Here is a 24,372-nt window from a genome sequence, read left to right as displayed (position 1 = left end):
GGGGGAGCAGAGGAATAAGTGGTGCATAATCATCATGGTAAAACATGCCTAAAAGAAAAAAACAGCAAAAGTTGCTTTAAAAACATATTTTCTCTGATCCGATCTGTTTTAAAAATAATGGGAGTCGAGCTCCTGCTCTTGTTTCTGCCCCACTCTAATCCCTCCAGACATTACAGAAGCCTTCACATGGTGTGTGCCAATGTCTCTCATACCTGTTTCCAGAGCAAGGCAGTACAAAGCAAGGTAACGCCATGGTTCTGCCCTTCTGGCATCTTCCCGTGCCCTCAGTTTATGTCAGATCGTCAAATTGATTTCTTTTAATAGGGACTTTTCTATTTAATTAGTGTAGACAAAGCTAAACTGACCTCAGTCTATTCAGTATGCCAATATAAAGCAACATAATTGTCCTGAGACAGATTGATTAAAGAAGTATCCATAAATGTTTTCAATAAGGTTATACCTGGTGCTGCTTTAGAAAATCCTTCACTGGAATTAATTTCTGGAGAAAAGAAACCCATTCTCCCTGTTTCGTAGCTGGGCACAACCTGCCACACGATTCCAGGAGGTTAGAAATATCTGACACCCACCCTAAATCACTTCATTGTGTGGAAAAGGTTGAAATGAAAAAGAAATACTTCAGTCATCATTTTCCGCTGCTCTTTTTATTGATCTGAGAAGATTAATTAAAATATCAAATTTACTTTAGATTTGTGTTGATGTTAAAAATCTTGCCAGTCTGTTAACAATGATGAGTTTGTGGTTTTCAGTCAAAATATTGTTTTAAAAAAAGAAGGAAGCAGTAAGACACAGAAAGAAAACTTTCCTTCCACTTCACTCCACAAGAAATTGGTGAGTTTCAATCAGGAACATTTTAGAACAGAGTCACGAGAAGAAGAAGTTTACTCTTAGGCATGTTGATAAGACAAGGTTTGTAGGTAGACTTGATCTTTTTACCGAATGAAGTAGCTTAGCTGGAAAACAGTGAGGGTTTGGATACATAAACCTTCTTCCCAGTCTCTGAAGCATCTGGAGATTTGAGGGTTGTTCAATGTGTCGGTATCTGTTATTTTAAGAGACTTCTGTTGGAGAAGCCCCCCAGACTGCCTCCTGTCCTTAGGATGTCTCAGCTTGAACATTCAGAAACTCCTTTGAAAAACTGGGTTGTGGAATATATAAAATAGGCACAGTAAAAGGGATTAGCCATCTAAATAGAGGAGTTAGAAAGACACAGTTAAGCTAAATTGTATCTTCTTTAATGTCACGGTCCTTACTAACTTCTGAACAAGCTTGGCAAATATATCCAAGGGCATGGTTCTGTTTTTGAAGTGTAAATTGACCCCTCCCCATCCCAGTTGAAACCTCTAGCATATCAATTTGCAAAACCTAAGAGTATTTTTTTCACACTACTTTGGTAATATATTCCACAAATTGCATCCATAGTGGCAGTGTTATTACCACTCACGAGGCAGTTACACTGGCACTTCTCAGACACTTCTGCGCAGAACTCATCCCGGCCATTGCCCCGCTGGAGGTAACACTCATTCCTTTGAAGTCAGTGGAAAAACTTCAAAAATTCACCTTGAATTTCAGTGGAATCTGTGAAAGGTGGGATGAAAAACATCTAAAAATATCCTTAGTGCCAAAGGGACTAATAAGGACTGTTGCTTTTGTGATTGCCACTTCATTAGACATGTAATGTTTTCATGCCTGGAGAATTTGAAGGAACAACGTAGCAAATACACATGCAAGCACACATTTTCTTTGCTCTCTTCTGCTAAAACTGTATGTTCTGACAGCATTTGGAACAGCTGGAGGATTAATAATCATTGCTCTATTTTATTGAAAGAAATTTAACACCTCCACCACTGAATCTTTTCTCCGCAGCAATCTGCACTTGAAACTGTGTGGATGAACATGCTCCAGCATTATAACAACTCCATTGCAATCATTTATAAAAACCCCTTCTATGCTCATCTGAAGAAAGAAGTGGGCAGGAAACAGAGACCAAAAAAGATACGTATTCTACCTCGGCTTTATTCTAATACTATTAAAATAAAAAGCTCTTGAAGGATCTCTTACAACTATTTGAAAATACAGAACTGACTAAAAAGGCAATTGTCTAAGCTTTAGCTTTGTTGCTTCTCTTTCCCTTTAGCTGCTCGCAGCTCACCAAGGGCCACCAGCTGGTGACAGTCTTTGTCACCACAAGCTCCCAGCCCGTATTCCTCCCCCACCATCCACAGCCAGTCGCTCCCCTGGAAGTCTGGGCTGGCCAAGCCAGAGGGAAGGGAGCTGTGCCCGGCCGGTGTGAGCAGAGGAGCTCACTCCGCAAAGCCCAAACAATATTTGTGCTGTACGAATCGGCAGCAAGGCACACATTCAGCAGCCAGCTCTGCATGTCAGCTCATATCTACTTGGAGCAGCAAGACTTGCAACGCAGGGGGACAAAGGGCATTTCAGAGATTGAAGGGAATACAGTGTACCGTACAGAGCCCAGCAGCACATTGATGTCCTTGGATAAAAGCATAAAATCCTTTCTGACACATACCGGATAGGTCAAGGTGGGGTTAGTCTTGTTTCTCAAAAAGACAACTTGTTTCATTTTGATCTTGTGAAAACAACTTTTAAAATCCACAGATTTTTCTGAATACAGACTGTGTCACTGAGCTTTCCTTACTCATTAGTGTTTTTCAGACTGAAACAGTATCTTATTTGTCTTTTTCTCCCTGGATGAAAATCAGAATAACCTACTATGAATATGCTCCTAATAGCTAGAACCCCCCCTGTCCCCCCCCGTCCCCATGCTCAGTGACCCCCTGATTGACTTTCTGGGGAAGTTAGCAGGAAAAGGAGCAGGGGGGAAGGGAGGGATGGGGGGGCAGGGATGCCTTCCCTGCTCCAGGGGTTGGGAAGCTAGGTTCGATTAGAAAATGCTGAAAGCCTCATGGGCAGCATCTCTGCTGAGGCTGGTGTCAGCACATAGCAAGTCCCTGAGGCTGGAGCAGAGTAAGCGAGAACCGAGCCGGGCTGGGTGGTTTTGTCTCCCTGCAACCTAATTGCATGGAAATGTTTTGGGAACACACAGCTGCCATTACACATGGCTCTGGCCCATATTTGAAAGCAGACAGAAATGCCTGTTTAACCAACCCCAGGATTTCTGTGTGGCTGCAGGAAGATGTGCTTTTTCTAACCCCAACAAACAAGCCCTTGGCAATTTATCCATCCATGGCAGCCATCTGTTTCAATAAGGATCATCTGCACCCAAAGACAGGTGGGACCCTAAATCTGCATGGCAAAGCTAATGTTTCCGCTCTGTCTCTTAAGACAGAAAGTGCCAAGTGAAACCTCTGCCATCATCAGCCTTTTAATGAGGAGCAGTGATTGCTGGAGGCGCTTTGGGAGCCCAGTTAACATCCGGCCTTTTCTGCCTCCAACCCAGCACTGTTGCTCGGCAGCAAAACTCTGCTCTTTGCTACTTGATCTGTTGCATTTTCCACTCGTCCATGCTGCTCCCACCCCAGAAACACTCTCCCTCCGTCAGCACCATGCTGCCCAAAGTGCCAGGCACCTGCCAGCCCCGTGGGCATGCTGGCAGCCCATCCGCCCTCGTGCCCTGGGCTGGGAGGGAGACCAGGGGCTCCGGGCCATGCCTGACCCTTGGCATCTCTTGCTCAGTGGTTCACCTCTTCAGGGAGAGGTTACTTAGCTCACATCGCTTTTTTGTGGGGGGGAATCTGTTCGTACTTTGCTTCCTTTGAATTTCCCCCATCAACTTCCCACCAAAGCAGCAGTGCCCTTTTCCCGCAGCCTGGCCCTGATTTTCTCCAGACTGCTAAGCCCACTGTTACTCAGGAGAGACAGAGCAGTCGCTGGCTGCATGCAAATTTAATTGTGAGGCTTTTTAATGGATTTAAATGGGTTTAGCTATTCCAAAGCAGCTTTCATATGCATCTCTCAGCTGCAGAGTGTTTAGACCTCCATGGAGAATTTGACTTCTCACAAACTCGCTTTGTTAGTTTGTTTATGCAAGAATCTAGGCATTTTGGGTGTTAAGGAAGCTTTAAAACGTTATTGGCTCAAAGCAAAAGGACCTGGTTGTCAGCCCAGGGCAGAGGCAATAGCTGATCTGTCTGATAAGAACAGTTTATTCAAAATTAAATTGGTCACGCTTCAGGCTTACCGCACAAAGTGCTCTCCCTGATCATCTCCTAAATCCAAAGGAAGGCCTGTGCCCCCGGATAGCAACTCTGCACAGAAATTAAGTACCTTTTACATAGAGGCAGCGAACAATTAGATCACAATCTGCCCCAAGATCTTAAACCAGTTCAGTCCCCTAAAGTTTTCAGCAATGACAAGAGCTGCAGGGAAAATGCCCTTTTTGAATTGCAGCCACTGCCTAAGATGTGCACATGCTGCTCAGCCCCTATAAATTGCTGTTTCACACTGGCTGTTCCATTTCCTTCCCAGGATAGCATCTCACTGGATTTGCTCGAGAGGATCACGTTAACTGCGTATAACTCCAACAGTTTTTTCACATCAGGCTTATCGCTCACAGGCACATGGAGTCTGGTGGCTGCGCTGACCTTTGATACGTTTATTATTGCTCACCACTGAGGTACCCTATAAATGTACATAATGTTTTACCAACATAAATACATTGTTCCTGTTCCAAGGAAGGACCATATCAGTTTAAAAAGTGCTGTGCCAGGGGAATAGTTCAGTCAAGGTTAATGAGCTATTCAAGTACGATCAGAGAGAAGCCACATGTGTAAGGACGTAGGTATTTTCAACCTCCGTTATCCTTCCTGCTAAAACCCGGCTTTGCATGAAGGACGCTGCATGAGAAGCGAAAGCAGCGTGGACAGAAACAGTGATGCCAAGAGAGGCACCTTCCACAGCATTTGCAGCTGAGCAAATTGGTCAAAATTCTTGTGTTGTTTCAGTTCTTTGGGACACCCGGATACCCACGCACCGGCGCTACCTGCCCTCCTCACACCACACCTGCTCTCGCAGCTGAATAGGAGTCTCCATCACCCGCCCAGAGGCTGAGAGAGGGGCAGCTGGGGAAGAGGAAGGGGCTTGATAGAAACCTCTGCGATGTGTCCCAGTTGTATGTGGGAGATGCTGAAACCACGCAACTTAGCTTCAGACAGCTCACAGGGGTGAAAGAACTGAACCTATTTTGAACTTTTTTGTCTTTGGAATAATCTTGACGTAAAAAGCTGCTGGAGCCGCTGGTGCCCATTTGTTCTACCTCTGTACCTTTTTCTGGAGCAGAACAATGAGCATCATGGTCTGAGACCTTTTCATCTTCTATCCGGTGTTCTAGCATTTGCAGGGTTTTACCTCAGGTTTCAGAAACATGCAGTTTTTCTGTGAATGTTGAACAAACTGTAGCGCACAATTACCTACAAATTGCCATCAGATGGATGTTGATTACAGTAAATAAGAACTGAAGAGATTGTACAGAAGCAACATGAAAGCAACAAAAATGAAGCTCATTTATGTTTTCTCAGCCTGCCTTCAGTAGCTTTGTTGCTTATACACTACATTTTCTACCCTGATTGAAATTCAAATTAGTTTCTATGTGGGAAGGTCTAGTGAGAACTAAGGATACCCTTCATCTGCAGATTTAGGAATCTTGTATTTAAAATGTGGTATTTAGAGAAAAGGCAGGTTGTCAAGCCAAGCGGCCTGACCTGAGCAAATGAAGGGGAAGTACTTCACCAAAGGGAAACCTTCACGGTAAGGTTTACGCAGAGTGAGACCCTCGCCCCCGCTCCAACTGTTCCTTCACAAAAACCTCTCTCTGTGTTAGCACTGCCGGGATGGAGTAGACAGGCACTGCAGCAAGGAAGAGCGAGGGAAAGGCACAAGAAATGAGCCTCATGTTGAGCATGTGTAACTCAGCAGGCCGCCTGTCTGCAATTAGCTCTTTTATAGCAGTGTTCCTCCAGTGCGGCAGAGCCTGCCCATGAGCTGAGAGCCATTAATACGTTTTTTTCTCAGTTGCTTGCTGTGAAATTACAGTGATGTGGTATGAGGGAAGGAAAGGGCTAGTGTCACCAATGAAAGCACCAAGATGTGTCTTTGAAAGAGGATGAAATTTTATGCTTCCAAAGGAGAGGAGGCAAGAGATAAAAAAGGCAATGGCTCCCACCACCTGCTCCTACTTCAGCAGTGAGGGATGTCTGGAGTAAGTGGATGCTCTGTAATATTTACAGTGCCGTACGTGAGAGAAGAGAAAGCCCACTAGCGCTTTGCTCTGAGTCACATTCCCTGATAGCACCAAGGGAAACATGAAGCTCTCTCTGCCTTCTGAAGTGCAGGGATTATGTTTGAAAGGCCACTCGCCCCTGAAGAGTGCTCACACAACTCAAGCTGAAGTCACTCCTTCAGAAAGTACTCCCTGTCATCTCACATCGGGATGGGCTCTGCATGCAGCAACCAGCTTTGTGGTTTCATCTTGAATGTTCATTTGTGAGCCAATCACTTGCCTCTTGCAGTGAACGGTTAGAACTTGCAGTCCATATTTTTGTTTTCAGAACATACTAGCTGTTTTCTCCTGCTGATACAGCACAAATAAAAGCCGTAACATGTGGTACTCTAGGCAAGGACCAAAAAAAAAAAAAATTTTACAGGTAGTTGTCCCGCTGTCTTCCTGCCTCTAGAAAACACATCCAGCTAAACCTACACAGTAGGTGCAGAAAAAACGGCACAATTAGACAGTAATGGTGAGAGACCAGATCTGTTTAATTCAATACTGTCCCACTTGCACAAAAAAAAAGTTGTATTTTTTTCCCCTTTCGCCCTTTGATTTTAAATGATTGATGCAATAAATTAGCTGTAATTAGACTCTGTAGGTTCGCATTCCTCAACAGTCTCTAATTAGCGATGCAGCACACTGTACAACCAGCCTGGCCCCCGAGCGCTGTGTGAGATCGCTCTTCTGCGGCGCGCGGCATCCTCACCACGCAGGTTGTGGCAGCCATGCCTTGCCCTCTGGGAAGAGGGTGCACCGCAGGGGCTGCCCCTCCAGCGCCTGAACCAGGCTTTCGTCTTGTCAGAGTTTAGAGCTGTGTCTTGTCCCTGGCCAGGGGACGGAGCTTTCCAGCTACAGCATCTCCCTTGGGAACTGCTCTCTCCCTCCCTCCTCCTCCTTGTTCACAGCTGTCTGCAGCCACCTTGGAGGTGAGGGGAAATACTGAAAATGTGAGGAAATGTAAGGCTGTAGCAGATATTTTTGAGCAAAAAGACCCCTGAAAGCCGTAGATATGTCTTGACAAATGTTAAGTCTTTTTACTGATAACTCCAATTTAAAGTGACAGTTTTTAAAATGGCTTTTGGATCTGATTTTCAGGGTAGCCTGAACCATATTTTTTCCCCTTTGGTCCATGACGAGGGCAAGAACAATCTGGTGAACATGAACTCCAATCCTGACTCAGAAATAAACCTATTAAAGCTGGCGATGTGCGAGGTGCCTGCCTATAGATGTTCCTGACCCTCTTCTGAAGATGGGTAGAAGATCTTCATGTATATGAATTAAGCATTTCTTTTTTTTATGATCACTTTCCTAGACCATAAGTGCCCTGGGAACCTGCAGCTTGTGAAGAAAAGACTTTTGTGAACTCTCTTTCAGTAATATCGCTCTCCCTCTTAAATTTAGGGGAGATGACAGTGGAAGTCAAACCACCCCACAGGGAGGGCCCTACACAATATCCTTTTGCATTTTGTATTTGCTAGTTTGGTATTTATTATTTTGCTATTTTCACACCTGGATTTTATCCTGTGATTATGAACTTTGTCCCATAGGTAAGAAGATACTTTTCTCTATCTATCTCGGTTGCAGTTGTCATTTCTTCCTTGCTACTCCTGCTGTCAGTGTCCTCCTCCTACACACCATGATCTTCCCAACATTTGTTCCCAACTCATGCTCAGTACGTGCCCTTCTTCCTCAGGTGCTTCTCCTGTTAATGAGCAACAAAGATTACACTACCCAGCATTAATAGTACTGCAAGTGCTAGGCAGCCGCTGGCGGTGCCTGTCGCACCTAACGGTAGCAAAAAAGCAAGTACTGTAGCAGGGAAAGGCTTCCCTCATGCCGGAGGAAGAAGCGATGCAGTGGCATGAGGGGCTTGCGCAGCCGGGCGGAAAGCCCCAGGCCAGCAGTGTGCAGAGGAACAGGGATAACACAACCAGACAGGTCTGTTCTGGGAAACGTAACCTCAAGTTCATGCTCCAGCATTGTGTTGGCGTAGTGCACTGAAAAAAAAGGTAGCAGAAATATCTAATATAAAAGCAAACTGATCCTGGGCACAAAGAGAATGAGCAGAGAGAGAGGAAGCTTTGCAAGGAAGGGCAATGTGATAGGCAGTGGTCCTCTTTCAGTCATAAACGTGACCCATGTAGCCAAGATGTACGAGCAGTGACGATTTCAAGCCAGATGACAGAGCTGTGCAGCAGTGCTTTCTTGTGCTGCATCAATGAACTGGCAAGGCATCAGCTGGAGTCAGCCGGAGATAGCAGCCCAGATCTCCCCTGGCTACAGCAGCCATCCTTTTATAAAAGGTCTCTCCACAATTTTTGTTTAGGAGGTCAGCCATGTAATGCTGATAATGACTTCATCTGAGTGTTGCTTTGTGAATTTCACAGTTTTTAGGCATTAGGAAAAAAGATCCACCCACTCTGCAGGCTCCATGTGAAACTCCTAGCATGCTTTAAGAGAGGCATGTATTTCATGCAAATAACGGTATATTCAGAACTTAAGAGTTCCACCCAGCATTTGGTTTTGCAAATTATCATAATCACAGCTAACCCCCACAAAGTATTCCTGAGGTGTTGTGACTGATGGGAAAGCTTTAATATCTCATGATGCCAAGGTCAGAGCACAGATGTGCAGCTTAACTACAAGTCTTTGGAAAGTAGTATTTGGAAATGCTCTCCAGTTCTTTAAAAGCTTAATAGGTGATCAGCAAGCTGATCACTCATCCACAATTATTTAGATAAGGATTTCAGAGTACATAATGCCTTTATGCTACCATTGCTGTCCCACAGCATTGATCTTGTTGTTGCTTTCAGGAAATACATGTGAGACTTTTTCAGTCTAAAGGCATCCATTTTTTTCCTGCAAAATATAAGGTTTGAAGACCCAGCCATGGCAGCAGACTTCAGTACAGTCAAAGGGATCGACGTAACTGGGGTGGGGAGAGACAAGCCCAGGGTGCTGGGCAATGTCCCCAAACTCCTCAGGAGTCTGCAGGGTCCCAAGAGCAAGCTCAGCTGAATTTTTTTTATTTGGGTAAACAAATGTTTTGCCACTCAAACGTGAGTCCTTGGCTCCATAGCACCCCTTCTCCTACATCACACCCCACCATGTGTGCTCTGCCCAGGACAAGGAGCCATATTCCTCGGCTCCCGAGGCAGGCCTTCCCGCCACACTCAACTATCACAGTCTCCTCAGGGATACCACCAAAGTGGTTTTCTTTGCAATATGAGAATTAGTAACAGCAGGAATCCTGTCAGAGCAAACTCCTTAATTTATATGTTTATGGCACTGTAATGATGGCAGTAAGGCAGAAATAATCTGACTGATCCTTGGCTAATTCATTCATCTGGATTGCTTTAGAAAACTGGCCCAACTGATCTAATCATACTGTGGCAGCAGACTAATGAACCATCAGAGGTCAACTGGAAAAACAGCAACTGCATCTCTTTTTCCCACACTCCCACTGTCTAACAGAGATGCTGGTTGTGGCTCTTTGCTCCTGTTCCTGGCATCCCCTCTCCACCTGCCAAGAGAGCGGGCATCTCTGCTCTGCTTGGTGGGTATATGGGAGTCTGGTGTGTCTCTTCTCTTGGACCTTACACAACTTTCAGAGGTGTAAAAACCAGGTATCTGGGAGAACGGACAGCATGGGAGGAGGTTTCTAAAAATAGGAAGTTTTCTAAGCATTTTCAGTGCCTGTGGTGTCACCTGCTCACAGAAAGAGCTGGGAGCGCTCTCAGCAAAATGTGTTTTCTTTCCACATTGAGGATAGAAACCACGTTAGTGAAAGACTACAGAAATCTGACTGCTGTGTGTTTAGATTATGTGATACCCATAACAACTGAAAAAAGCCTTCCCTTCCTGAATATACACTCTTTATATCACTTGCATGGGCTATTCAGCTATACAATTGTGTAAATATTGGGCAAACCTTGTGTAGATTTTCTAATGTGTAAAACAGACCGGGGGAAAAAAAATCCAAAGGAAGCCATTGGCACAGTGGTCCTGTAACTTAATCATGCTTGCAATATTTTCCTTCTGATGCCTGAAGCAATGGTTTGGTCTAACGGAGATGTGCATGTTCAAAGATATGTCTCCCCTTTGATGTTGTTAAATGTGACCTTAAAAAATATCAATGAAATTGTTAAAAGCCGGATCAACTTTTACTGCCAACAGAATCTCTTCATTTTATCAGTCCTCACATTAGGTCCGGATTCCTATTATTATCAAAGAAATAGCCTGAATTAATGAGTGATGCAATAACACATTCTGGTTTAGATCTTTGCCATTAAAGCCAAAAAACCCAACTTCAGTCCAGATAAGTGACTGAAGCAAAACTGAGACAGCATACTGAAGGTTTGTGTTAATGGACAAATCTGTACACTTATTTTATGTTCATGTTCTAGACTGGTAAGACACGAGCCACCTCCAGGCTAGAAGCTGCAGAGCTGTGACTTGAACAAATGAGCCACAAAACCAAATTTGTTTACATCGCGTCCAGACTGGACCTGCCTCACATTCAGCCAAACTGGAGTGCTCAGAGTGGGCTGTGTCTGTAAGCACACACCTCTCTGCGTGTTCTTGTGGATGAGATCCATTAGTTATAAAATGATCTTACTATTTTCAAAGTACTTCTGGTTTGAAAGAAAATTGATTCTAAATAGATTCATTTACTAAATAAAAAATGTATTACAAACACTATACAGTTATTTATTAAAGTCATGGTTTTAGAAACTAGCTCTGCTTGGTTTTTTTTAATATTCTTTCTTTCTTAATTTTTTCCATCCTTTCTTCCTCTTCCTTCCTTTCAAAATGTGTTCCTTCCCTCTTTCCTGCCTATTTTCTTTCCTTCTTTTCTCTCTTTGTTTTTTCATTCTTTTTTTTTCCCCAAACAGATTTTATTCATACAAGATGGCTCATTTTTTATCCATTCCCTTGCCATGCACTGTAATCAGCTGGATGGGGCCGTCCAGGAAGGCTGTCTCAGGGCGGGGGGGGGGGCAGCTCCATTGCCAAGCCAGAGAAGCCGTAGGTGCCTCCTACGAGGCAGCACCCTCAGCTTTGCTGTTGACATACCTGGTAGGGCCAGTGATACACCCTGAAGTGCGTCCCTCAAGGGAGGGTAACACAAATTCGGCTTTGGTTTTTGTAAGGCCCCAATTTTTTCCTCATGGCATTTTCCATGTCTCTTTCTTGAGCTATCTGAATGCCACTGACCACAGCCAGGCTGCACTGCACCCTCTGGTTTAGTGACCTTACCTTCCTCTGCATGGAACCAACTCAAACTTTCTTCTAAAGAGAGTTCCTCTGCCCCCCACCCTTTTATGCTGTTCTCAAAACATACTTCCCATAGCAACCACCACATCAACAGCCACGGATATCATCTCACGCAGTGCTGCTGGCTATGAGATCTCCCAGAGTATTTTTCCTGCAGCTAAAACCAGCAGATAGTTCTCACTAACAAATGTTTCTCGTGCCATTCATAGCTGGCCTCTCCCCACGGATCATCCCTCTGACATTTGATGCATTCGACGCTGCTGTGCCATACCTAATTGTTGCAAACCAGCCGTACGACTGAGACCCACGAGCGCTGGTATTTGGCTCAGCAGTTGCAGCAGGACTACTTGGCTGGCAAGGGATGCTGCCTGCAGGTCAGCAATGTAAGCCACATCTCCCAGAGGAACGTGGCTGTAAATGAGTTTTTTCTCTCTTCAGAGCACATTGTGCTGATGGCCCTTAGGGTCTCTCAGTTGCAGTAGCATCACTTCTGCTTGGTCTCCCATGCGTTGGCTCTGTTGCTCAAAGTGATTCAAACTCCATTGATGGTGTTGTTATAAAATTAGTGATTTAAAACTTTCTGGCTGCTGTTGAAATTTCCACATAATCCAAAACCTGAGTGATTTATTGACAAAAGTGGCTGCACATACCTGTGAATCCCACTGACAATTAATCAACCATTTCATTTCTATGAATAATTAAAAAATCCAGCATGTTCAATACAGCTTTTGTTCTGTATTTGGAAACAGGTTAAGCCACCTACAGCCTATTAGGATGCCACTAGTAACTCCTAAGGAGGTTAAGCAAATTCAGGGAATAAATTCAATTCAGTAGATGTAACCAATTTATTCCCAACTCCTAAAAGAGTTTGCTGAGCACTGAAGTTCCAGATGACATGGAAGAGTGATAATCTAGTGCCAATAATTTTTAAAATACTATCAATATGAACAATACAATATATGTATATAGCAGCCTGCCACAAATCCTAGGGAAAATAATGATGGGAAATAAAAATGGAGAATCAGTTCTGATTGATAGAATTTGTTCAGTCCATGTCAGTTATCAGGTGATTAACAGTGGCCTGACCGCAGCATGTACGTTGTCTTTCTAGGTGGAAAATAAAAGATACGAAGAGCTGCTTTAGTCTCCCAGAAAAAATAACTAAAAAACCTTCCTGGAAGGTAAATCCAGAAGAATTCAATTAGCAGTTAGTTCTTACCAGTAAGAGCACATAATGGGTCAAGTTGCTTACAGAAATGAAAGATTTGCCAAGTCTTGATGTTTTCCAGGGAAAGCTGGATGCATTTGTAGGGAACAGGGCTGGGACCCACGACTGCGTGAAATGAGTGGGGCTGCACAAGGCAGGGAGGCAGAACCGGTGCTGGCAGCCGTGTCGCACCACACCACCCGGCATGGGCAAGTCACCCCTCTGCTCTTCAGAGAGCATCCTAAAATCCGATCTGCTGCCTTTCAGCTCAGAGGCTTTAGTCAAGGTGGTGGCTGAAACGTAAATGCTTTGAGACATCTGCAGGTGAGTACTTTGGTGAGCTGCAGCTTACTTCAGATGAACAATTTCCCCTTTCTCAGGGGCCATGCACCCAAAGGCAGGACACAGACATCCTGGTACCCCCAGCAGTAACAAATGCCCGTGCAGAATTGCACTGGTTTTGTCTGGGGATCCTTCCTACGTGTCAGCCTGCCAGGACTCAGCACACTGACTGTTCTGGATTTGTTTCTCACCTTTCCCTGGGGCATGGTCCATTTTCTGTGATTGTCCAGGAGTTTCATTTAACGTATTCCCTGCAGCAGTGTACCTAGAACATAAGCAACACCTACAATCCCCTGCTCTCCAGCACATTACACTTGCTGGTTTTGACCTTTTGTAGCAGGTTTTAAATTTGCTACAAGGCATTAGGAATGGCTTCAGTAAATGCCCCTTCTAGCCATTCATTACCTGTGTGCAAGCTGGTCCCTTTCAGTTCAGCGCTCCTACAAAGCCCCTGCCTGTATGCAGTGACCGCAGCATCGTATTTTCACTGTTGCTTCAGCCTGTTAGAAAACAGTTTCCAAGCTGCCTTTCAGTGCCGTCTCCCAAAAAGGTGATGATTTGGGTCCTTTGTTTGGTTTAGTTCTGGTTTTGCCATCCCACTTCCAACAGACGTTCATGTGGGCTGGTCAGAAGTGGGAAAACAGAACCCACACCATCTGTGGCCCCTGAGGGTCTAATGACACGTCATCTCAGAGCCAAGGTGCTCATCCGGTGCCAAATGAGCCCTGGTGATTCCTTCTGCTCAGTTAGCTGCTTCCCAAACCAAGCGTGCGACAGCAAATACTCGCCATGCTCAGCGCCAGGTATCTGGCAAGCCAGGAGCCACGCTGCCTCAGCTAGCCTTCATCTGCGGGGGCTTTCAGCCCTCGTTTTGTGGAGTGAAGTGAGGATGACAGAAACTAGAGGAGCCCCGAGCAGCCCTGTGACATGGTGCACGCAGCCTGGCTCTGGGTCAGGGGGGCTGAAGGAAAACCTGAGGCTCAAAAACTTGAGCGCTCACAGAGCTAAAGAGCATGCCATTTTTCCCTGAATGCCATTAAAACATCCTCATTTGTGCAAGCTGCAGTCAAGAGACTTGTATTTGTTTTAAGGACTGGAAATGCTGAGGACTGTGTGGCTGTAACCCACTCTGCTTGCAGCCATCACCTGGAAACATGCACGTAAGTATGCCTAGGCGTATCTCTCCGGGGCCACAGAGACCACCAAGCACTTGGTTTCTTGGGGACTCCTGCCACGTCATTTTGAATGCACCAACGGCACTAAGGGGCTCTGCAGGAAGGTTCAGGGGTGGAGGTGGTGGGTCTGCAACACGGAGCAGGGCTGGAGAGCACTTGATCAGCCTGGGGATGGTTGTGGCTCACATAGGACACCCAACTTCCCTGAAGGAAGATGAAGAACTTGTCCCAAGACAAGCTCAGTGACTTTGTTTCCATGGGAAAGAGCTTCACACCAAATGAAGCCATTTCTGGCCAAGCCCGGAGCTGAAATGGGGTATTCCAGCCAGGCAGGAGGTCTTCTGCCTCCAGGTGACCCGCTGTCCCCCCTAGCCCTGCAGCCACTGCCGTGGTGACCAAGAGGGACTGTGTGCCAGATCTAGGGCAAAGAGATGCTCCAAGCACTCCCTTGTGTCACTGGGAGCAAAGCCAAGCCAAAAAGACCATGGGCTGGGGCCCTTCCCTGGGCGTCCTGCTGGACCCTCTCTCCAGATGTCTGCCACCAAAGCTATTATAGCACAACCTGGATCTTGGTTGCCAGAGTGTTTTGCACGATAATGGACACCAGGCAATGGTTTTGTTGATAGCAGCAGTGGGAAGAGTTGTTTCTGTCATGACAGACACTGGCAGGAGGGTGCTTGGTGCCCAACACGTGCTCACAGGTTGGCAAAGCCCAGCTCTGCACGTCTGCCTCACCCTGAACCACGACAGGCAGGAGGGCACAGAGGAAGGAGAAGATATCCATTGGAACAAACCTCATGGACAAGCACGAAGTGCTGGGAAGCGTGGAAAGCGCCAGAAACAAAAACCCAGATCAACAGTTTCCATATTGACGTTAACCTCTCAGCGATATACTCGCTTGACACTCAGGATTTCCATGCTGGAAGCTGGGACTTTGGCAGAAGGTTTTCACTGCTGGACCAGGGCAGAAATTCTGCTGAAATTTTCCACTAGCATCAGGAAAGGCCTTTGCAATGGAGAACTTCACCACCAGAGCTTTTTCATGTCTGCCTTATTACTTTTCTGATTAAAAAATTTGTAATAATTTAAATTTCAGGATCTGATCTTTCATACCATAAATCAATGTCAACGCTTATTCATATTTTTTCTTAAATAACATCTGGCTGAAGTTGAGTCATTCTGGCAGAAGGATTCAGAGCTGATGAAGTGGCATGTTGCCACTTCCAGTGACTTTTAGTCCTGTTCTGTGCAGGCCAGGAGACATGAGAAAACACATATGTGGCACTTTAGTACAGTTTTTCCTTACTAGCAAGCTCAACTGTCTTCTGTCCCTGAATCTTCATACACCTTCCAAAGTATGTGTTGTGAGTCCCAGTTTTGCTTCTTGCCCGAGAGACATTTAAGGTCACTGTGAGAATTATAGGTCTCAGTAACTCATTAAAACCAGTAAATTAATAAATCTGTAAAACAGCCTGAAGACCATGATGCTGTCAAACAACTACAGCCCTTTTATTTGCTGGCAGTTACCATCCAGTGACATACTACAGCTGCCCACTGTCTTGTGATGCATCTGTTGTGTCAGACTGGGGCAACCCCCAGTAACCGCTGTCCCCACAGTGATGTCCCTGTAAAAGTGTGACCATCTGGCAGTGGAGACTGGCTGTGTCTGGCAGCAGCAGCAGCTGCAGGACACGTTGGCAACATCCCATAGGTACCAGCTCATCCCCGTCTGCAGTACTTGGTGGTGAGCCACCAAACGGGGCATACTGTGCGTACCAAAACAGATGTATGTATCTTTAGCTCTTTTAAGGTGGTTTGGTAGAATAAACTGCTCCCTTTCCACACTGTTCTCGTTCTTTCACCAGGTCCAGCCTGTCTGGTCCTGGTGGGGCCCTTCCTGGGTCCCTCAGCCAGAAGCAGGGTGGCCGCAGGCACTGCCTCCTCCCCGGGGAGAAAGCAGCTCCCCAGGGACACCTGAGAGAGGCCTCTGAGGCCACACCACCCCCAGAGACCTCTGGCCCTCACCACTAATGCCAGATAGCGTGGGGAGGGAAGGGGACGTATCTGAAATGTCCAGACTTTGGGGGATCAGCTGCTCTAAGGGGGCAAGTTGGTTCCTCAGTAGCTGCACGGACTTTGGGACCATCTGCCTCTTGCCTTACAGCTTGTCACTGCTCCAGTGACTCACCTAAGGACTCTTAAATCTGAGTATGAACAGTTTAAAAATAACATGTTTAAAAGGCATAGTATGAATTTGTTGTGTTTTACCCTAAAAAAAGGCGAAAGAGGTTTTTAATTTCCTGCCTGTGCTAGTGAGCACCTAAACAACAGGTTCTCCTAGACCTTTAGCTGCTTCAAAAGCTCAAAACCCAACTAAAACAAAACGAAACAAAACAAAACAAAACATAAGCAATCTCAGAAAATCTACTGGAGTGAATGAGATTTTTAATTTGAAAACTGAAAACAGAAAGTCTGGCACTCTGAAGACCACAGAATTGGAGTGAAACACAAAAACAAGGCAGAGGCATCCCACTGCGACTGTGGGCAGCTGGGGAGCCTGGTGCAGCCCCAGGTGCCATGAGCACGTGGTCTCCAAAGATGTGGACTTTCTTCACTGAGCTGGAGGAGCCCTTTTCCCAGGGGTCAGCAAATGTTCTAGAAATAGAGGATTGATGTACCTGGACAGGAGTGCTGTGGCTTTTCACCATGAAAGAAAGCTTAGGTCTGTATAAAAGACTGTGTTTTAAATTAATGTATTGTAGCAATCTCATGTAACACCCCCTGGCTGGAACAAGGCAGGTCAGGGTTTTCCCATGGCTGCTGTCTCACCTGGCTCCAAGGAGGTTGCACGGTGATCACAGAGGTTTCCTGAGAGCTTAGAGGCCCCAATGTCCCGGCTAATGACACCCGCAGTGTGTTAGGGTGCCGTAATTTCCCAGCATACACTACAGAGCATCCTTAGAGGGCACGCCACAATATTAGTTCAGGAATGCCTCCAGCTAGGTGAGGAAAGCCTCCCACTTCCCGGACCAGTATTTGGTTTAACAGATGCTTGGAGGGAGGCAGGGAGGAGAAGTGGTTTACTAAGGGTTCAGAGTAAAAGAACTTGCAGCACCAGGTAAAATTGCTTAAAATTTGCTTTAAATAAAATGTTAAATTAAAATGCTTCTTTAAGTGCTACTAGATTAGCATGAAATGTCATCAAAATGCCAAAGAAACAGTAAGAAGGTTTTATTAAATAGCAAATAGCATAAGGAAATGTACCTCTCTCTGGATAGCAGGGAGGAAAAAGAACTGATCAATAGGGGACTAATGAAAGTATTGAACAATTAAATTGCCTCTGGCATTGCAAACGAGAGCTGTAGACAAGTGTACATATAAAACTCGATTTACAAGGTCAGAAGAGGACTCATGCAGCATGCGAAGAAGTGGCCTCAGATCACGCTTAAGAGATTAAGAATATTTTAACTGAACAAAGACCCCCAGCTGGGAAAACCAATGGAGAACCTATGTTTGTTTCTTGGTGTTTTCAGCATTTCTCCAAGGAAAGAGAGATCGTTCCAAGAAAAGAAAGGTGTGAGCAGGTTTTCCTCAAACAAATGTTTCTGCTTCAAATTTTCATTTCAAAATAATAACTAATGTCAAACAAACTTTATGGGATTTTTAAGACTTTTGCTAATTTTGGGGGTTTTAATGTTTTGTTCTATTTCACAGCTGCTGCTAGGACTGGAGCTGCTGCATAGTTGTGTTAAACTGTTCCCAAAGTATTTCCAGCCCAAACAGAAACAGGAAACCCCAGTAATCATAAGGAAAACTTTGTTCTAACCCAGCCACAAGGTTTAGGTGCTTTTTCAGTTGCTTATCTAACCACTTGTTGTTAACTCTAAGTGGATTTTCCAGGATTACTTATCAATGGCAGTTGTGATATCTGGACACATGAGACTGTTGGATTTGTTTAAAATTTACTTTAAATATTAAGATGACACGACCTGTGAACCAAAGTTGAAACATTTTCACTCTTGCAAATGAGGAAAGTTATGCTATGGACAATGTCTGAATAAACAAGAAAAAATTTGTCTAGATAGATCTGTAATGTAATCCTAAAGGTACATTTTCAGGTAGGTTTGTCCTGATGTACAATAAACTCAAGTCAATAAAACTACATTAACATATGCCAAAGATCTTCTCCAGTGCTGGGTTTTCCATTTGAAAATGAAAACTTAAATTGGATTCTTGCATCTGTTACTCTTGCCACATCCCTCAGAAGGCTGATGGGACCTTGGGTCTTTCAACTTTGCATTCCATAGTGCTAAAATAGCAGACAGCGTTGCCACTATACTTAGCAGGTTCAGGATCAAGCCATGGGGTGAACTGTGTTTCTGTTCCTAGCACTAGCAGAAGGGGAAGCATGATAACATGTGAGGACATAACAACTTGCACGTTAAAGAAATGGACTCTGAAGATAAAATCAATCTAGTATTTGATGCTCAATATTTATTCTAACTTATGCAATATCATTATTGTAACTGAGTTTCAGAGATCACTGCAACTAAGATATGAAGCTTACACAGGAATGAAAATATTTCCTGCCTGAAAACTGGAACAGAAGTCCAGATGGTGCAAAATGGCTTTAGCATGACAGAAAATTAAAAGCTGCTTTCTTTCTGAAGGCCAAAAATAAATTTTCTTGTATGAAACACTATTAACTTCAGCATGCGGGGTTTTTCTTTTGTTAAATTCTCTCTCTCAAATTCTTATTTCCTACCCCTCAAATTGCCTAAGTCTAAACACAGTCATGAGGAAACAAGTCTAGACCAAAGCTATTGTAAATGTTAGGAAGATCTCCCACCTTCTCTTTCCTACAATGAACTGCTATCCAAGTCTGTGCCCTAATTTCATTTGCATGAGTCTTGGCACAAGGATGAAAGGGGAGGCTCATCCAATTTGACCTCCACTGGTATCTTCATTTTCTCACCTGAGGTGAGCATGGGCTCACCTCACTTGGGAGCTTTCGTTAGCCAAATTATTCATCTGTTTGTGAGGCTGTGTATAGCCTGAGGTTCTCCTGGTTATTGTTGAGTTGAGAAGTAGGCAGGTGCACATGAGCTCAACTATTTGAACTTCTCATACAGTAAAATTCATGCCAAACTAATCCACAGCAATTTTGTAAGTATAAAGGATATAACCCAGTTTTCACAGTATATTTTGACACAAGGACCAGTAAAACCTTTCCCGTGGAAGTGTGCTGTGCACTCAGTTAAGGCCGCTGGCAACAGGTGCCTGTTCTTACTACTTTCTGTTGAGCCTTTACCAGTTGTCTAACAACCCCAAAAAGTCCTGGAGTTGAAAGCAACTGGTATAAATGAGAGGTGAGCTCATCTGCAGGTGGATGAAGTGCTAAGCCTACAGTGTGGCACTGCTTTTCCTCTGAAATTGCCCACAGCGATGCAGCAAAACAGAGGTTTTGCTGGTCCAGCTACCAGACCGTGAGTAATTTCTGCTTGACTCAGTCCTAGGATGGTTTGAAATGACCAAATTGTCAAATGTCATCTGTACTCCATTGCTTAAAATCACCTCAGATCCCAAGGACTGGAAAATGGTAAATGTGGCATTAATATTTAATAAGACCCCTGGAGAAATTTGGGGAATTACAGGGAGATAAATCTGCCTTATATACTGAGCAGATGAACATAAACAATATTAAAAAAAGATAAATCTGATATACAGGGAATGAATCAACATGACTTTTAGAGTAAAATCTATTGGAGTTATTTGAAGATATCAGCAAACATACAATTAAGCATGAGCTAATCACCAAATCATTTTAACAATGTCTCTCCTTAAAGTGCATTAAAGAAACTAAGCAATTATGAGTATAAAATTAGTAGAGTAATAGGAAATGGAATAGCTGTAGAACTCCATAAAGGCTTATAAGTGATTGTGAAATGAGTGTGAGGAATTAGGAGATACCTTTTGCTGGTGATATTGAATTATTCACAGTAGACAAAGCTAAGTCCATCAAGAGCTGTAAAAAGATTTTGTGAGAATATCCGTAAATAATGCAATGGTTGAAGAAATTCAGTATTGATAAATACAAATTAACTCATGAAGGAAAGCCTACCCTAATTACACATTCATAATAATGGTTTCTACATTAGCTATTTCTACCCAGGAAAAAGATCTTGCAATCGCTGTGAATATTTCTCTGAAAATTTCAGTTTAGTTCAGGGCAGCAATCAAAAAGCTAAACTGAATGTTAGGAATTATTAGGAACGAAATAGGGAATATAAAAGAAAAGATCATAATGCCAGCCTGTATATGCCTCTGGAATGCAAATGGTGTGTTCGGTTCTAGTCACATCTGCCCAGAAAGCCTGTACTAGGGCTAGACAGGTACAGCAATGGCCAACAAGGACAAAATACAGAAATACAGAAATACAGAAAATACAGAAAATACAGAAAGAGAGAATGGCTCCCATATAAGAACACACTCTCCCAATAAAAGAGAAATAGCGAGCAGGCTACCTGCATGAGTAAGGAGCTCTACATTGAACTGAGGGGTAAGGGATGAAGGAGGATAATTCTCTGTGCCAGTGGTGAGAAAGATACTGCTGAATTGTGAAAATCCCCTCCGGCTACAAAAGAGCAACCTGCACATCTCATCACCTCCGGCAGGCTGTCCTGCATTTACTGAGTCTATGATCACTTTTTTACTGGTAATCTGATTGTGGCTTGGTGACAATGTTTTTTCTGTATATGATCAGATTTATAGTACAACACCTTTCCAAAGCCCAAGGAGTAAGGGTAACAAAGCTCACAGCTTTTATTGAGTAGCTGAATTAAAAGCTAAATAATTTATTATTTTAAAGGACAGAAATAGTTTCACAATTGAGGCTTGCCTGAAGTGGATATGGTTTCCATATCAATCCACAGTGGATTTCCCTTCCAAGCACTCATCCATTTGTCCCCCTGAGCCATGTAAAGATTTTCCACTAACAAGATCCTTCTGCAATAGGTTCCACAGGCCGATTATCAGCTGCCGGACAAACCCATCCTTCTGTTTGTTTTCTGTCCTGCCAGCTTCCTCTGATGCCCCCTTAACTGCAGCACAGTACATTGAAAGGGTCCAGGCTGTCGAAGAACCAAATAATAATATCCACCCAGCTTGTTGCCATGTATTTAGGAAGGACCATAATTTAAAAGAACATAAATAGGAAAGGAGCATAACAGAAAAGGAATATGAAAAAGACCTTCTCCCCAATTAGCAGGTTTGGTGCATTAAGAAGAATCAGACTCTTCTGTTAGCTGTAGCAATGCTATTTCACCCCCAAACCAAGTGGAAAAACAAAAATGTAATTTCAATTGTAATTATTATTCAGGCAACATTTGTCCTTTCCTAATAGCACAGTAACATTTTCTTTTAAAAGATGTCTTTATTTTCCGCAGCCACAAAATCTATCATACATTAGCTATTTTGCCTAATGTATTGCATTTGACCCTCTGGTCTGGTTGAAATACATTTTCCCTGGGAGGGTGTAAATGACCCCAATTGCTTACTTGTGAGAAGGAGATCTTGCTAATGGCACCACCATGCCAGTCAGAACCGCATGACTGCTCCTCGGCTGGTGGCCATGGCCCCGGGGCCTCCCAGGTGGCGAGGATTTCCAGTGTCCTGTTTGAAAAACAGAGCTGCCCACCAACTTACTGCTGGGAACATCCTTCTTACCACAACAGCCAAACGTTTCTGATTCAGCATGGCAATAAAAAAGGACTGTCAATCTCAGTGTTTAAGTGCTTTGGGCAAGGCTTGCTGCAGGATGCTAAGAACCATAGTATGTGTTTTGCCATGCCCTGTGTACGCAATGGGTACAGATTCACAGCAGATAGTAGCAGGGCATATGAGCAACCCAAGCCACTCAGCATTTTGCAGCCCACCTCTCCTTCTGTGAGAGCTGGGACTATACCAAATAATACTCATTATAGTTAAATAGAACTGAGTTTCTCTCTAGCTCATTAATTCACTTACAACTTCAACTGTCTTTTTTTATTATCATCATCTTATGTCTCTGCTCTTTGGAAATCATTTTCATTTTTGTTAATCAGGCTGGTAATCAAAGCCTCCAGTTCCAGACACAAGCTCCCACTCACAAAATCCCCAAAGGGCTGATTGCTGGAAACTGGGAGGGTCTGCCAGGGAGGGAAACACTCAGCTGCCCTGGTTTAAGCAGCCACCCCTGGCTGCTCTGAGAAGCCAGCTACACGGGGCTTTGCTCTAACTCAGTTCTTACGTTCACATGAGTAAAGTAGATAGATAGGGAAAATTTCTGGTCTGAAATACTATGTTTATTCACATAAGCTACAGTTTGATATGTGTAATGCTTGTTAAGACGGGATAGATTTCCTGTTCTTGTTTGGCTCTGAAATGCTACAGGAAGGGAAACAGTCAAAAATAGACAAAAAATGTTGAGTCTGTCTAATGTTTTGTTTGCCGTAAAAACTGGGCTGATTATTCTTGTATAATTTTATGCATAATGATTTCTGAGCCCATAAAAAGCAAAAATGTGACTTATGGAATGAATTTGTAAATATGTTCACAGGTTTGCTTTGCCATTATTTAACTGTGTTTATCCCAGAGGCTCAGACTGAGAGTTTTAAAGCTATTCACTGTGGGCCTAAGTCTACTTTTATTTCTGTTAAATATCCCATCCTGGATATGTTTTTCCTGTAGACTGTTAGGTGAATTGACCTCAGTTGGGCAGCAATGGTATTTTCAGCTTTTAAACACACTCTGAAGTAGTCTGATTAAAAATAGGGCTAGTCTACACACCAGGCCAGCAGCCCAGTCTATATACAACAGCCTAATAAATATTTACTGGTTCAGCTTTGGGATCCTAATTCTACATCTGTCCTCTCAATACAGAAGTCTGGGTGATGAAAGACCCTCCTGAAGGTTGCTTTGATTTGAAATCAGTTTCTCTAACTTTGGTGTCCCCTAGCCCAGGTTTGCTTAGCTTCTGGGCATGCTATCACTCTGAGCTGCTTTTTCTCTCCAGTAAAGCACCTCATGGTGTCCGTGTATGGACAAACCCCTTCTTGTGGTACAGGCACTTTATGTGACATGCTGCAGTTGCAACAGAACGTGGAGGGAATACAAGTGAGTATGTGAGCCCAGGCCCATGCGTGACCATGCAGGACCCTCCACCGTAGCCACCAGGCAAGAGACTCTTTGGCCCGTGCTTCGTGCATAACCTAACGAGCCTGCTTGTACAATTAATAAAAGGTCTGGATAGCAGCTAACCCATTGGTAAGCTTTTCTCTCTCTGTTTTAAGAAATGGTTTATTCTGAAAGTTTCTTAATTTATTTGTATGATTTCCAGGGGAAGTGTTGGTAGGATACGAAGTTTTTTTAACATCAGGGGGGAGTGTAACTCAGCTGCTGCAACATGTTCACACCAGACTGTGCTAGGTCTCTGTTGGGCTCGTGTTTATTTTTAACTGGTCTTACACAAACCTACAAATCTAAATAACACGGATAGCGAAGGATGAATGACACAAAACAGGCAAACATGAGCATTTCCACGTGGCGTAGCCCCCACCAGAGGAGCACTGCAAGATGACTCCCAGGCAAACCAGAGAAAGGAAAAGACTACCTGCAATATGGAGATTTTATCTGTGTGTTCAGTGTCCATCTCCCTAGGTTCCCATTCGATTTTGGCCATATGCCTCCTGTGCCTCTGTGACTAACCCTCTGGGGCCAGCCATGACTAAAGCAATCTTCTCTTTGATTTCTCTAGAGTGAGAAAAGGAGATGGGGTAAGAAAATGCCAAACATTTTGGCAGAGCCAAGTGCTATGGGATTTCTTTCAAGAATAATGATTAACAAATGTTAACTAACATTTTCCTGAACCTTCCTTTTTCTAATTCTTGCAAGGACCAGTTTGAGTCTGGAATATTAATAGTAACATTAATTCACTCATGAATAAGCTAATGAGGCTCTCCTGCCTGGCACAGGCCACCTACAACCATGCCTTACCTCCTCTTCCCTTTCCGTGGCTTTGCCTTTGTCTCATGGCAAAGCAAGGCCAGCCCGGGCAGTGAGCCTCCTCC

The sequence above is a fragment of the Balearica regulorum genome, chromosome 3, assembly GCF_011004875.1.
Source record: "Balearica regulorum gibbericeps isolate bBalReg1 chromosome 3, bBalReg1.pri, whole genome shotgun sequence".
Taxonomy (NCBI): Eukaryota; Metazoa; Chordata; class Aves; order Gruiformes; family Gruidae; genus Balearica; species Balearica regulorum.
This window is presented reverse-complemented; position numbering follows the sequence as displayed.